We start from the raw sequence: 9,772 nt of genomic DNA, 5'->3' as shown, positions 1-9,772 counted from the left end.
TTTGAAATTTCATGCCAAATATTGGCTCATTTGAAATTTCATGACAGCAACACATCTCAAAAAAGTTTGGACAGGGGCAATAAGAGGCTGGAAAAGTTAAAGGTACAAAAAAGGAACAGCTGGAGGACCAAATTGCAACTCATTAGGTCAATTGGCAATAGGTCATTAACATGACTGGGTATAAAAAGAGCATCTTGGCGTGGCAGCGGCTCTCAGAAGTAAAGATGGGAAGAGGATCACCAATCCCCCTAATTCTGCGCCAACAAATAGTGGAGCAATATCAGAAAGGAGTTCGACAGTATAAAATTGCAAAGAGTTTGAACATATCATCATCTACAGTGCATAATATCATCAAAAGATTCAGAGAATCTGGAAGAATCTCTGTGCGTAAGGGTCAAGGCTGGAAAACCATACTGGGTGCCCGTGATCTTCAGGCCCTTAGACGGCACTGCATCACATACAGGCATGCTTCTGTATTAGAAATCACAAAATGGGCTCAGGAATATTTCCAGAGAACATTACCTGTGAACACAATTCACCGTGCCATCCGCCGTTGCCAGCTAAAACTCTATAGTTCAAAGAAGAAGCCGTATCTAAACATGATCCAGAAGCGCAGACGTCTTCTCTGGGCCAAGGCTCATTTAAAATGGACTGTGGCAAAGTGGAAAACTGTTCTGTGGTCAGACGAATCAAAATTTGAAGTTCTTTATGGAAATCAGAGACGCCGTGTCATTCGGACTAAAGAGGAGAAGGACGACCCAGGTTGTTATCGGCGCTCAGTTCAGAAGCCTGCATCTCTGATGGTATGGGGTTGCATTAGTGCATGTGGCATGGGCAGCTTACACATCTGGAAAGACACCATCAATGCTGAAAGGTATATCCAGGTTCTAGAGCAACATATGCTCCCATCCAGACGACGTCTCTTTCAGGGAAGACCTTGCATTTTCCAACATGACAGTGCCAAACCACATACTGCATCAATTACAGCATCATGGCTGCGTAGAAGAAGGGTCCGGGTACTGAACTGGCCAGCCTGCAGTCCAGATCTTTCACCCATAGAAAACATTTGGCGCATCATAAAGCGGAAGATACGACAAAAAAGACCTAAGACAGCTGAGCAACTAGAATCCGACATTAGACAAGAATGGGTTAACATTCCTATCCCTAAACTTGAGCAACTTGTCTCCTCAGTCCCCAGACGTTTACAGACTGTTGTAAAGAGAAAAGGGGATGTCTCACAGTGGGAAACATGGCCTTGTCCCAACTTTTTTGAGATGTGTTGTTGTCATGAAATTTAAAATCACCTAATTTTTCTCTTTAAATGATACATTTTCTCAGTTTAAACATTTGATATGTCATCTATGTTCTATTCTGAATAAAATATGGAATTTTGAAACTTCCACATCATTGCATTCCGTTTTTATTTACAATTTGTAATTTGTCCCAGCTTTTTTGGAATCGGGGTTGTACATTGATCTTGCTCCTGAATTTACTCGTGATATGCACTTTAACTGTGTACTATACCAACTGTATATGGTTGAAATGGCAATTTTAAAATAAACTTGACCTTGACCTTGATTAAAGCTTGTAACTTGGAATTTCCAACCTCCAACTTGGAAAAACCAAAAGCTCTTTCAAAATCGAATTGCTGTTTAGGAGCTTAAGAATTCAGCAGGAGATCGCATCATCATCATCATCATCATCATCAATAAAGCACCACTCCTCTGCTTTTAAATGAGATTACAGTACAATGTGCTTTAGAACAATCAAGAAATGGACACATTAGTTAAATCTATATACAGTATATTCATTAGACACTTTAAAAGGAACACTTGTATTCATGCACATTCTATCCAATCTATCCAGGCTTGGGACTGGCACGAAGCATGCACTGGCTTGTGCAACCCCAATGGCTGGGTATTTTTTTTCCCAAATCTGCATGTCTTTGAACACGTCTTCTTCAAGGTGAATGCATAAATCTGATTAAAGGCAATAAATTAGAGCTATAAACCCCAACATAATAAAAGAATAATACACTGGAGTACAGTAGCGCATGTGGTGTGGAAGTAAAGAGCGCCGCTGTTCACGTTAGTGACTCTGTGTAACCCTTTGTTGACTGATGAATCACGGAGTTCCATTTCCTACACTGTCAGAAACAGGGCTATAGTAGGAGTCCATTTCTGTCCCTCAGGGTCCAATCTACACTAATGTACCCCCTAGGGCTCATTATTGGACTTCAAGGTAACTATGTGTAATTTTTTAGGGTCAAAAAGGTCCATATATGTTCCCAAGCAGTTCAGTTCAGTTGGTCGGGTTCAATGCCCGAACTGATGATCACATCATCAGTTTTTCTTTGGCTAATCAGACACAAGGTACGCCACCACTCTTGCCGGAGTGGTTGGGGGTTAGGTGCCTTGCTCAAGGGCACTTAAGTCAATCCTGCTAGTCTGGGGAATCGAACCAGCAACCTTTTGGTCCCAAAGCTGTTTCTCTAACCATTAGGCCATGACTTCCCCATATATGTTCCCAAGCAGTATATAAAAGGTACAAATACTGTAAGTACCACAGAGGGTACTGATCCAGCGACAAGCCATGGTACCCCTAAAGGGACAATAATACACTTTAATTTCTGAGAGTGTACAAGGTAATATCCAACAGTAGAGTAAATCAGGATTCATTTCCTTGTCACAGCAGGCAAATCTCTCTGTGTGTTTTTCTGCACTAGTGAGGTCGCTACGACTCAGCAATCTTTTCTAGGTCATCGAATACATTCAAGAACTGAACTGAATATCAAATCAATGCAGGACTGCAATATACAAAAAGAAACACACACACACAAAGCTGTGTATGTTGATTCCTTGGGTCAGGGTGTCCTTCTTTTAGGACCCAAGCACCAGACTAGACTTCCGAAAACACAACAAGGACTACACTAAGCAGGGTCAGAGTGGAAAGAGTACCCACTTTCAAGTTCCTGGGCACACACATTGCAGAGGACCTCACCTGGACCACAAACTCCACAGTGACAGTGAAAAAGGCACAGCAGCGACTGTACTTCCTGAGGACCCTCAAGAAGAACAATCTCCACGAGCAGCTGTTAGTGACTTTCTACCATTGCTCAGTCAAGAGTGTGCTGACATACTGCATTGCTACGTGGTACACCAGCAGCTCTGTGGCAGATGAGAAAGGCCTTCAAAGAGTCATCAACTCTGCACAGAAGATCACTGGCTGCCCACTGCCCTCTCTAGAGCAACTCTACACCACCCGTTGCCTCAGCAGAGCCACCAACATCCTAAAGGACCCTTCCCACCCTGGACACCAGCTTCTTGAACCACTGCCCTCTGGTAAACGGTTCAGGTCCATTGCATCACGGACAAATAGACTAAAGAACAGCTTTTACCCAAGTGTCATACAGTGGTGCTTGAAAGTTTGTGAACCCTTTAGAATTTTCTATATTTCTGCATAAATATGACCTAAAACAACGTTCTTTCTGAGGTCCTCAGAAATCTCCTTTGTTCGTGCCATGATACACTTCCACAAACATGTGTCGTGAAGATCAGACTTTGATAGATCCCTGTTCTTTAAATAAAACAGGGTGCCCACTCACACCTGATTGCCATCCCACTGATAGAGTCAGGTGTTTTCAAATTCCACCTTCAAATTAACTGCTAATCCTAGAGGTTCACATACTTTTGCCACTCACAGATATGTAACATTGGATCATTTTCCTCAATAAATAAATGACCAAGAATAATATTTTTGTCTCATTTGTTTAACTGGGTTCTCTTTATCTACTTTTAAGACTTGTGTGAAAATCTGATGAAGTTTTAGGTCATATTTATGCAGAAATATAGAAAATTCTAAAGGGTTCACAAACTTTCAAGCACCACTGTATAACGATGACATTTCATAACCCCATCATTTCAAAATTTCCTGGTTAATCGCTTTAAAACAAAATAGTAGTCTCAGGTCCAGTGAGTGCAGCTTTATAAGGAAATGAGCTGTAGGTTTTACTGAGCACCTTACAGAACCAGCCACAGTTCTTCTGGACACTTTGACGGTCACACTCGCGTCTTCATTTTGCTGCAAAACTTTTTTTAATCTGAAAAAATGGTCTCTTGTGTAATATGCTGCTCAAATACAAACTTTTCTTTCTGTAACATTTAATTATGTGCTGGGAAAAAATGAACGTTTGGAACTCTAAAATGTTTTTTGTAATGTTATGACTAGATAATGTAGAAATCATAAAATAGAAATCTATAACAAAGTTTGTATGGAAAAAAGGGGTGCTAAGACTTTTGCACAGTACTGTATCATGGCACGTACAAATTCTGTAAAAGACTCCAGTGGCAAAACAGACATCTAAAAAAAAAAAAAAGGAAATGAACTCATGTTGTTACACCGTTATATAGTGTACACTCTTATGCATGTGTATTTTTCTCCTGAACTCTATATTAATTTAATAGTGTGCTGTTCTTATTTTACTCATCTCATCTCATTATCTCTAGCCGCTTTATCCTTCTACAGGGTCGCAGGCAAGCTGGAGCCTATCCCAGCTGACTACGGGCGAAAGGCGGGGTACACCCTGGACAAGTCGCCAGGTCATCACAGGGCTGACACATAGACACAGACAACCATTCACACTCTCATTCACACCTACGGTCAATTTAGAGTCACCAGTTAACCTAACCTGCATGTCTTTGGACTGTGGGGGAAACCGGAGCACCCGGAGGAAACCCACGCGGACACGGGGAGAACATGCAAACTCCACACAGAAAGGCCCTCGCCGGACCCGGGGTTCGAACCCAGGACCTTCTTGCTGTGAGGCGACAGCGCTAACCACTACACCACCGTGCCGCCCTCTTATTTTACTAAAACTGTCAAATCTTGTCCTACCTACACTGTTGTGTGTTTGCGTGTGTATTATGGAGTTGTGTATTGTTGCCCACATTGCACCGTAGTCCTGAATGCTGTACATTTCATTCCAGTAGATGACAATAAGGTCGACCTGATGTGATTTGTAATCACCTTATGCACACATTTGCGCTCTCTATCATGCTAATGTGTGTCAAATGAAAGGCATGAGGAAAAAAATCTGTGATGTTGGCAGCCTTCCTTTCCTTTCTGCACTATGAGAACGAACAGTTCATGGACACACCTGTACGAAATGCAACTGAACCTGTTTACCTGGTGAATTATGTACTCTTAATTATATAGGGATGATATCATAAAATATTCATACACCTGAAAAACAAAGGCTACAGTTGCTGCTGCACATGTAGAATTGTTTGATGAGACCTCTTTGGCTCAGAACTTTAGCTTAATTCTGAATCCTTAATCAATGGGAACACCTGGCTAATCAACAATGAGCTCTTCACAAACCCCTGGTGTGCTGAAAATAGTCAATGAAAAAAACGGTCAGGGGTGGACATATGGTTATCCATTTCCACTAACGATGGATGGGGTGGGGGCAATCTGGGCTGGACTGGGACCAAAAATCAGTCCTGGCAAACAAGCTGTAGCTTTAGCCGATGTGCTACACTCTCAGAAAATAACGTACATCATTGTACCTTTCAAGGAGATATCTTTATTTTTAAACAAATTTCTGAGTGGATAGTCTCTCCATCCTTGACTCTTGTATGCTGCATAAATGGGAATAAAAATAAATATATTTTTGAGAGTTAAAATCAACCTCAAAGTTGGCATTCGAGCTGCCCCGCTGAGCCAGCCAGCCCTGAGCGCGTGACATCACAGCGGTAACCGGTTTTAAGGCCGAGGCCTTTGACAGCTATAGACCAAAGTCATATAAATAAAAATTTACGGTGAAAGTAAGAAATGCCGTTACCGACTTGCTCAACTAAGACTGATTTGACTTCAATGATTGTGAGTTGACTCCCATTAAAACAGGATGGGTGTTATAACTTATGCAACATGCATGTACAGTGGTGCTTGAAAGTTTATGAACCCTTGAGAATTTTCTATATTTCTGCATAAATATGGCCTAAAACTTCATCAGATTTTCACACAAGTCCTAAAAGTAGATAAAGGGAACCCAGTTAAACAAATGAGGCAAAAATATTATACTTGGTCATTTATTTATTGAGGAAAATGATCCAATATTACATATCTGTGAGTGGCAAAAGTATGTGAACCTTTGCTTTCAGTATCTGGTGTGACCCCCTTGTGCAGCAATAACTGCAACTAAACATTTCTGGTAACTGTTGATCAGTCCTGCACACCGGCTTGGAGGAATTTTAGCCCATTTCTCTCTACAGAACAGCTTCAACTCTGGGATGTTGGTGGGTTTCCTCACATGAACTGCTCGCTTCAGGTCTTTCCACAACATTTCAATTGGATTAAGGTCAGGACTTTGACTTGGCCATTCCAAAACATTAACTTTATTCTTCTTTAACCATTCTTTGGTAGAACAACTTGTGTGCTTAGGGTCGTTGTCTTGCTGCATGACCCACCTTCTCTTGAGATTCAGTTCATGGACAGATGTCCTGACATTTTCCTTTAGAATTCACTGGTATAATTCAGAATTCATTGTTCCATCAATGATGGCAAGCCATCCTGGCCCAGATGCAGCAAAACAGGCCAAAACCATGATACTACCACCACCATGTTTCACAGATGGGATAAGGTTCTTATGCTGAAATGCAGTGTTTTCCTTTCTCCAAACATAACGCTTCTCATTTAAACCAAAAAGTTCTATTTTGGTCTCATCCATACACAAAACATTTTTCCAATAGCCTTCTGGCTTGTCCACGTGATCTTTAGCAAACTGCAGACGAGCAGCAATGTTCTTTTTGGAGAGCAGTGGCTTTCTCCTTGCAACCCTGCCATGCACGCCATTGTTGCTCAGTGTTCTCCTAATGGTGGACTCTTGAACATTAACATTAGCCAATGTGAGAGAGGCGTTCAGTTGCTTAGAAGTTACCCTGGGGTCCTTTGTGACCTCACCAACTATTACACACCTTGCTCTTGGAGTGATCTTTGTTGATCAACCACTCCTGGGGAGGGTAACAATGGTCTTGAATTTCCTCCATTTGTACACAATCTGTCTGACTGTGGATTGGTGGAGTCCAAACTCTTTAGAGATGGTTTTGTAACCTTTTCCAGCCTGATGAGCATCAACAACGCTTTTTCTGAGGTCCTCAGAAATCTCCTTTGTTCGTGCCATGATACACTTCCACAAACATGTGTTGTGAAGATCAGACTTTGATAGATCCCTGTTCTTTAAATAAAACAGGGTGCCCACTCACACCTGATTGTCATCCCATTGATTGAAAACACCTGACTCTATTTTCACCTTCAAATTAACTGCTAATCCTAGAGGTTCACATACTTTTGCCACTCACAGATATGTAATATTGGATCATTTTTCTCAATAAATAAATGACCAAGTATAATATTTTTGTCTCATTTGTTTAACTGGGTTCTCTTTATCTACTTTTAGGACTTGTGTGAAAATCTGATGATGTTTTAGGTCATATTTATGCAGAAATGTAGAAAATTCTAAAGGGTTCACAAACTTTGAAGCACCACTGTACATGCATGCATTTTCACTGATAAAACATAAAAGGTTCATTAAATAATCAGATGAACTGAGACAATCACATTCTGAAGCAAATTAAATAATCTTATACCGGTAACTTAAACACACAATACAGTGCAGGTAAACAATGAGTGTTCTTGTTTTTGTTGTTTTGTATCCAAATGAGAGTTGCATCTTACCCGTCTGTGTTCTCGCTTCTTGAAGGCCGATCTTGTGGCTTTGTTTTAAAACAATCTGACTTTCAGTTGTTCGTTCAGTTCTCCGTTCATTCACTTCTTCCATGTAAGGGGGAGATATTGCTGCAGAGGCAAGCATATCCATGGAGAAATCAGATGGCTGGTCCACTCATTCTCCATTTTCTCCATACGGAGTACTCCACCATTACTGCTCGGCTCAGGCAATTACTAAAACCCGGTACAGGACGTCACCGGTTTTAGTAACAACTGCGGGGAGGTCACTGCCCAAGCAATAATATATGTCATGTCCCATTCCATCCTGGGTTTTAGCAACAACCCTCGGCTCACACTCTGGGAGAACTGGTGCAAGTGAACTTACTTTCCTTTTCATGTAGTTTTCTTTTCTTTTAATTGTTGGTACTGCACCCGCTTTCAATACAGGCTTATAGCTAACGCTCCTCAACAGATCAGAAGTCTCGTACGAGTCCTCAGTAAAATGTGCAGAGCACAGGAGAGACCACTTCATAGGCGCCCAATGTGCCCGTGAACTTCTTACAAAACCCATCCAAATCTTTGCAGTTTGAACATTCTTGGGCCATGAATGCAACGTAAATCCACCTTCTGTCGTGTTCCTGCACCCGCCAGCAATACATTTACGTGGCATGGCGATAAATTAGCTCAAAATGGAAGCTCGAAGTTGCCGTCAGCCCTGTGTTTTAGTATAGCGGAAATGGCAATGAAACCGATAGCCTTCCTGCGGTGACATCACAGATGTCAAGGTCATTCACTCAGACCGCTACCTATATGAATCACTTTAATCGTAAAAATTACTATATTAGATTCATTGTTAACACATAAAACTATTCCTGTGCCATTCTTGAGGTCTCAAGGCATTTATAAACAAAAAGTGAGGCCATGGTTCTGCATATCTTCTTTAAGGGTACAACGGCTTGTCGCTAGATCAGTACCCTCTAAGGTACTTATTTGTACCATTTATTTACTGCGGTTGATAGTGTGAAGCTTCCATGTCTATGGAAATTTCTTGAAAGCACCAGAATCAACAAGAGATACATAAACCTACTAAAACTCATCTCATCTCATTATCTCTAGCCGCTTTATCCTGTTCTATAGGGTCGCAGGCAAGCTGGAGCCTATCCCAGCTGACTACGGGCGAAAGGTGGGGTACACCCTGGACAAGTCGCCAGGTCATCACAGGGCTGACACATAGACACAGACAACCATTCACACCCACATTCACACCTACGCTCAATTTAGAGTCACCAGTTAACCTAACCTGCATGTCTTTGGACTGTGGGGGAAACTGGAGCACCCGGAGGAAACCCACGCGGACACGGGGAGAACATGCAAACTCCACACAGAAAGTCCTTCGCCGGCCACGGGGCTCGAACCCGGACCTTCTTGCTGTGAGGCGACAGCGCTAACCATTACACCATTGTGCCACCCCCACTTAAAGATGTAAAAAAAAAATCCTTCACAGTTTAGCATCATGCATATCTTGATGTCATGTTGACCAAAGTCGGGTTTGATTTGATGACATATTTAATGGTGTGTTAACTGTAAAAACCACACAAATCACTGACTTCCTGCTTCATTCCCAGAAGGAAGAATAAAATGTCACAGGGAGCGCTATCACAGGGGGGAGTTAGGATGATTCTAAGGGCCCAGCATTGACAGAGGGCCCTCAGGGGACAATATTAATATTATTACCATTTGTAAGTTCTCATCTCATTATTTCTCGCCGCTTTATCCTGTTCTACAGGGTCGCAGGCAAGCTGGAGCCTATCCCAGCTGACTACGGGCGAAAGGTGGGGTACACCCTGGACAAGTCGCCAGGTCATCACAGGGCTGACACATAGACACAGACAACCATTCACACTCACATTCACACCTACGCTCAATTTAGAGTCACCAGTTAACCTAACCTGCGTGTCTTTGGACTGTGGGGGAAACCAGAGCACCCGGAGGAAACCCACACGGACACGGGGAGAACATGCAAACTCCACACAGAAAGGCCCTCGCC

The sequence above is a fragment of the Neoarius graeffei genome, chromosome 25, assembly GCF_027579695.1.
Source record: "Neoarius graeffei isolate fNeoGra1 chromosome 25, fNeoGra1.pri, whole genome shotgun sequence".
NCBI classification, from domain to species: Eukaryota; Metazoa; Chordata; class Actinopteri; order Siluriformes; family Ariidae; genus Neoarius; species Neoarius graeffei.
The sequence above is the reverse complement of the archived record's forward strand: the minus strand, read 5'-3'. Positions refer to the sequence as shown.